The sequence below is a fragment of the Ips typographus genome, linkage group LG3 (genome assembly GCF_016097725.1).
Source record: "Ips typographus isolate SLU linkage group LG3, UJ_Ityp_2.0, whole genome shotgun sequence".
Lineage (NCBI taxonomy): Eukaryota > Metazoa > Arthropoda > Insecta > Coleoptera > Curculionidae > Ips > Ips typographus.
Genome location: NC_138424.1, coordinates 17,504,351 through 17,510,982, shown reverse-complemented (window position 1 = coordinate 17,510,982; position 6,632 = coordinate 17,504,351). Strand labels below are relative to the sequence as shown.

The window sequence follows — 6,632 nt, the reverse complement described above, 5'->3', positions numbered from 1 at the left end:
ATTTCTTACTAGATTTCTACACTTTCTATTTCTAGATTTGTAGACAAATGTGTGTTGTACTGGTGTCTCAATTTTCGTTATAATCGGTTCATCAAGAGCTGAGCTTCGTGATACATAAGTAGCGAAATCAGAAGTAGAAATTATAGAGACGAATTTCGATGAGATGGCATCAGAAGCAGAACTCCATGTTGTTTTGTGTACTACAAAAATTCAAAAATCATTATGGTTCATATTGGCTTAAAACAAACCGTTTGCCCAATGGGATTGACCATAAGCTTCAAAAGGGATAGCAAGCAAAACTGGACCGTAATGACGTTCAATTGATAGGAAAAACTTGCTTAACTTTATTAATTGATACAATAATTTAGTGTATGACCAGCTTTGGTTGATGTTTTTTTAGCTTTTTTCTTCTTTTCGTGCTTATTTTAGTTTTTTGTATGGTTTAACTGGTTTTTTACAAAACAAGCTTTTCAAGTTTTTAAAAATAAACTAAACTAATAACTGCTTTGACAAAAAATTGCTATATTGAGATATTGAAAGCTTCTGAACGACAAAAACATGTTGCAAAATGTACAAGTATCAATTTACAAATTTAACCTGACAAAATTTCCAAATGCTCCTGAAGTAGTCTAAAAAAATGTAATAAGATTCTAAAACACTATAGAATTTCTAAAATGTCTAGCAAAGCTTACAAAGCAGCCTAGAAGCTTCTAAAAGCTTCCAAATGCTTTTCAATTTATTTAGAAGCTCTCAAAAGATTCCGTATACTTCTAAAGCAGTTTAGCTCCTTCCGAAAGTTTCTAAAACCGTCTACAAGGTTTCAAATGCCTTAAAGGCAGTTCAGAACTTTCAAGGCTCTTTAAACTGTCCAAAAACCTTCCAAATGCTCCTAAAGCAGTCTAAAAAGGTTTTGAAACACTACAGAAACTCCAAAATGCTTCTCAAGCAGTCTAAAGCCTTCCAAAACAGTCTAGAAGCTTGCAAATGCTTTTCAATTTATTTTGAAGCTCTCAAAAGCTTCCGTATGCTTCTAAAGCAGTTTAGCTCCTTCCAAAAGTTTCTAAAACCGTCTACAAGGTTTAAAATGCCTTAAAGGCAGTCCAGAACCTTCAAGGCTCTTTAAACTGTCCAAACACCTTCCAAATGCTCCTAAAGTAGTCTAAAAAGGATTTAAAACACTACAGAAACTCCAAAATGCTTGTCAAGCAGTCTAAAGCCTTCCAAAACAGCCTAGAAGCTTCCAAATGCTTTTCCATTTATCTAGAAGCTCTCAACAGCTTCCGTATGCTTCTAAACTAGTTTAACAGCTTCAAAAAGTTTCTAAAACCGTCTACAAGGTTTAAAATGCTTTAAAGGCAGTCCAGAACCTTCAAGGCTGTCGAAACACCTTCCAAATGCTCCTAAAGTAGTCTAAAAAGGATTTAAAACACTACAGAAACTCCAAAATGCTTCTCAAGCAGTCTAAAGCCTTCCAAAACAGTCTAGAAACTTCGAAATGCATTTCAATTTACCTAGAAGCTCTCAAAAGCTTCCGTATGCTTCTAAAGCAGTTAAGCTCCTTTCAAAAGTTTCTAAAACAGTCTACAAGGTTTCCAATGCCTTAAAGACAGTCCAGAACCTTCAAGGCTCTTTAAACTGTCCAAACACCTTCCAAATGCTCCTAAAGTAGTCTAAAAAGGTTTTAAAGCACTTCAGAAACTCCAAAATACTTCTTAAGCAGTCCCAAAACAGTCTAGAAGCTTCCAAATGCTTTTCAATGTATTTAGAAGCTCTCAAACGCATCCGTATGCTTCTAAAACAGTTTTGCTCCTTCCAAAAGTTTCTAAAACCGTCTACAAGGTTTCAAATGCCTTAAAGGCAGTCCAGAACCTTCAAGGCTCTTTAAACTGTCAAAACACTTTCCAAATGCTCCTAAAGTAGTCTAAAAAGGTTTTGAAACACTACAGAAACTCCAAAATGCTTCTTAAGCAGTCTATAGCCTTTCAAAATAGCCTAGAAGCTTCCAAATGCTTTTCCATTTATGTAGAAGCTCTCAACAGCTTCCGTATGCTTCTAAACTAGTTTAACAGCTTCAAAAAGTTTCTAAAACCGTCTACAAGGTTTCAAATGCCTTAAAGGCAGTCCAGAACCTTCAAGGCTCTTTAAATTGTCCAAACACCTTCCAAATGCTCCTAAAGTAGTCTAAAAAGGTTTCAAAACACCACAGGAACTCCAAAATGCTTCTAAAGCAATCGGAAGTCTTTCAAAATAGCTTCCAAAATCATTTTGAACAGTCTAAAAGATTCCAAATGATTTTCAACTAGTCTAGAAGCTCCCAGAAGATATTAAAGCAGTTTAGAAGCTTCCAAAAAATTTTGTGAACCGTGTAAAAGATTCCAAATGCCTCTAAAGCATTCCAGAACCTTCAATATGCTGTTCAAAACAGTCCAAAAACCTTCCAAATGCTCTCAAGTAGTTCAAAAATTTTTTTAAAGTTTTCAAAACAGTCTAAAATCTTCTTCTTCTAAAGCATTTTGAAAAAAAAATTTTGCATCTCTGAAAGAATTTTGTACAGCTTTTTATGCTTTTTTAAAGAAAATTATAATTATTTTGCTTTTTAAGCGCTTTTTTCACAATTTTTGTGCTTTTTAATCCGGACTCTACTAACTTCTTTTAACTAACTTTTTAAAATGATTTTCAATTGATAATTACAATCACCAATTTTATAGTAGTTGGTAACTGTAATTCAATAACATTTTTTTGCTAAATGTGCATACAAATCGGCAAATTAATAATAATAAGTTTTACATCGTATTTGCTTAGAATTTGGCCATAACCTATAACTAGGACGAAAAGTACTCAACAAGGATTAAGAATTCAACGTCAAAAAATCTATTAAATAGATGTTAATATCAATCAACATAATGTAATTTATTTTTTCAATTTTAATGTGCATACCATAAAGCTAATCATTCTATAAAAATCTAAGTTTCTTAAACAAAAATCTAATAATACTCCACCATGTATGCACGTTCCATTGATAAATCTAGATAAAAAGTAATACATATACATAGTTTAGAAACTATTTCCATAATAAAAATTTAAATAATTCTTCACAAAATGTTCATTCTAGAGCAATTTCATGCTTTGTGATTTAATACTTTTTCTAACCATCAATTTCATTAAAACTCTAATAAACATTAAAGCTAAAAATAGCAAAACAATCTAATTTATTAATCTTCTTTACATTCACCGCAGTGAACTTGCTCGAACAAAGTCTAGGACTGGTAAATGTAAATTCTACTGCGGTAATTTGAATAACCGACAGCGGAAACTATCACTTTCAATCGGATTGAAATATGGGTCAGTTCTAACTTGGAGTTAAAAAAAAAAAAACTAACACAGGATGCATGCAAGCCTTTAGGCCGACAGGCTTTGAGAGAAAGCAGTTACATGGTATAGTCTGTTCACGATATTTTTGGATCTAGTCTATCTATATAATTTTGACATTCTAAACCCTGTATATGTCAAACGTCTCTCTGAATTCGTCGACTAGAACCAAAATTCATTTTGTATTTAGAACATTCCTAATTATTTCCATTTATTTTTACACATATTACTTACTTAAGATTAACTTGGCAACGTTGCCTTGATTGTGTCGTTTGTAAACTTTGTTTGGTCACAAATTTGGACAAAAAAAAAATGACTACGTTGCCAGCAATCTGTCATTTCCGCTTCTTCTTCAACAAATTTGACAAATAAATGTCAAAATTAAGTCACACTGTAAAATGTCAAAACTACAATTTTAGACTTATAAAGTAAGAGTTAAATCTTGCATAACTGGTAGCAAACTATTCATCCAAATGACACTTTATAGCTCTATGAGCTGGATTTTGACTGATGTGCTGAAACCACTGTCTTAAATAGGACAATACTTCACAACTGTAAAACGACAACCATAAACCTCTAAAGTGTATTTCTGTGGGGCAAAGAAGTCGTAACAAATTATTCGTACAAACTACACTTTTTTTAACAGATACAGTATAATACGTGACAGCTGTCAAACTACATTCTGAATACAATACCTGTCAAAAATTCGATTATAGAGGTATAAAGTGGCTTAAGTTTAATTCCGTCCAACTGGTAGCAATGTATTACTCCAAGCAGTACTTCATAGCCGTATGAGCCGTGTTTTGACTTTTGACAGATGCGCAAATCCCATTCTAAATTGACAACGTGTCATAACTGTCAAAACGTCAACTATAGACGAATAAAATAGTTTGCGTTGTAACATGTTGAAGTGCTAGTACAAACTGCACTTTGCATTTCCATGAAATGACTTTTGACACTTGCACGCATATACGTCAACTGTCATACTACAGAAACGAAATGTCATAACTGTCTGACTTATAAAAGAAACAGGAGTTGTGTTTATTATATTAAAAAGTATTATATTGCAGTCTATAATATCTTCATTGGTGTGAATTTTCACACTGACAGCAAGAAAATGACATTTTGTATTAAAAAATTGCGTCACAATGGACCATAAAACTATGAAGTAAATAATGTCAATGCAGATTAGCTGTTAATTGAAATGATTGCTCAGTATTTGACAGTTTCTATTTGACAACAGCCCATAACTTGGATTACTTTAACAGTTACGGAGTGATTCAATATACCAATCTGTAGCTTTTGAACACCCCATATAGTAATAATGTCAATCAATCAATGATTTAAATAGACCACCAACCTAAAGATACCATTTCTTACAGTCACTCTTATCAGTTTTCTTTCTGCGAAAATAACGCACATTTTTGCTAGTTTGCCAAAATGTTGCACAATTGCAGGCCTCCGGAAAACTTAAAAGTCTAGTCGGTGTTAATCATTTTTTGTTTTATTTTGAGGTTAGAATTTATTCACTTTTGCCAAAAGACGTAACAAAAATAAATGCAGAAACCAGATCAAACAGTAAACAATTACTGGAACGATAAAAAGGAATAGTCTAATAGATTATAATAACGAAATTATGTAACTAATCTAGTGGATGTCTTGGTCGGTGAGTAGCATGGTCCTCTTTCCACCTATCATGAAGAATTCTTCCGAACTGATTATTTTTCTTTTGGTAGATTTAAGTCCTGATGATGCCCTAACTAGGCAATAATATGTCCAATGCCATACAGATTAGAAGGGGGGTACGACAGAGATGTGTGCTGTCTCCACTCCTATTCAACTTATATTCGGAAGCAATATTCCAAGAGGCCATGGAAGACGTGGAAATGGGAATCAAAGTCAATGGAGTGTGGATCAACAACATCCGCTATGCTGACGACACGGTCTTAATTGCTGATAACATACACGACCTACAACAACTGGTCAACAACGTAGGAGAACAGAGCAAATCAATGGGCTTAAATATCAACACCAAAAAATGATTATCTCTAGAAACCTAAATATGTTTGGAAACCCCACCATAACATTTAACGCAAGGCCCTTAGAAAGAGTAGATAAATTTAAATACTTGAGCATCTGGCTTTTCGAAGAATGGACATCAGACAAGGAAATAAAATGTCGCATTGAACAAGCTCGACAAGCATTCCTAAGTCTTCGAAGAGTGCTTACCTGTTCCGATTTTGACCTTAACCTAAGGCTCAGATTCACTAAATGCTACGTTTGGTCGGTGCTTCTCTACGGTATGGAAGGTTGGACATTGAAGGCGGCTGCAATCAACAAATTGGAGGCTTTCGAGATGTGGCTGTATCGCAGAATCCTGAAGATACCCTGGACGGCTAGACTAACAAACGAAGAAGTTCTAAGACGAGTCAACAGACAGCGTGAACTGTTTGAATCGATTAAGAGAAGAAAAACGGCATACCTGGGGCATATAATGCGAAACACGAAATATCAATTCTTACATCTATTGATTGAAGGCAAGATCGAAGGCCGGAGAGGGATCGGAAGGAAAAAAATGTGTTGGCTGCGAAATATTAGACAGTGGACAGTGGACATATCCATTAGTGGATACGCATTGGAAGAAGAAGAAGATGCCCTAACGGACCGAAACCGGTTCACACAGAATATAATAAAAATTTGCAAGTAGCATACGTTTTTCTGTCGATGAATAGCGAAAAATCCCAAAAGATCGTGAACCGTCTATATCTGTAGCTCTTGGCAGAGCAGACGCAATTGTTGTACGAGGTGTTGCTTATAATAAAAACTTGCAGTTTCAATACCATTACTTTCCCGAGACAACGGTCCTGGTATAGAATTAATATTTAAAGCCACCGTTCAATGTATCGGTATTCATCGTATCAAACAACAATTTCTCCTTTTACCGACCAATAACGGCGAGTCGGGAAAGTGTGTAAGTATTACGGCTGGCGATTACGTAAGCTGTTACAGCACAAATATGTAGTTATACGTGTCAGGACGATTTGATAATAATTAGCCAGTAAATGCTAAATAGTAAGATGACCTACATCAAATGCAGTAAAAGGTCGTCAAAGTAGGTATTGCTTTAGTTTTTAGCCTAGCAAATTTAGTTCAACGGAGGTCAACTAAAGAAAGTTTCAGAAGGAAATGCTCGACACATAGCCAGATTTTTTTCAGTACTCAGTACGTGAGTAAAGTCACATAAAATCGCTCGACTTCCTCAC

At 34.6% G+C, this 6,632-nt stretch overlaps 1 protein-coding gene and 1 long non-coding RNA gene across 2 annotated transcripts in view; both read right to left on the bottom strand.

Moving 5' to 3' along the window:
• Flo2 (flotillin-2) overlaps nt 1–6,632 on the bottom strand; it is a 262,398-nt gene that overhangs the window by 145,017 nt on the left and 110,749 nt on the right.
• The window catches only part of LOC145726718 (uncharacterized), a 112,557-nt gene that overhangs the window by 38,693 nt on the left and 67,232 nt on the right, over nt 1–6,632 (bottom strand). The window lies entirely within an intron of this gene.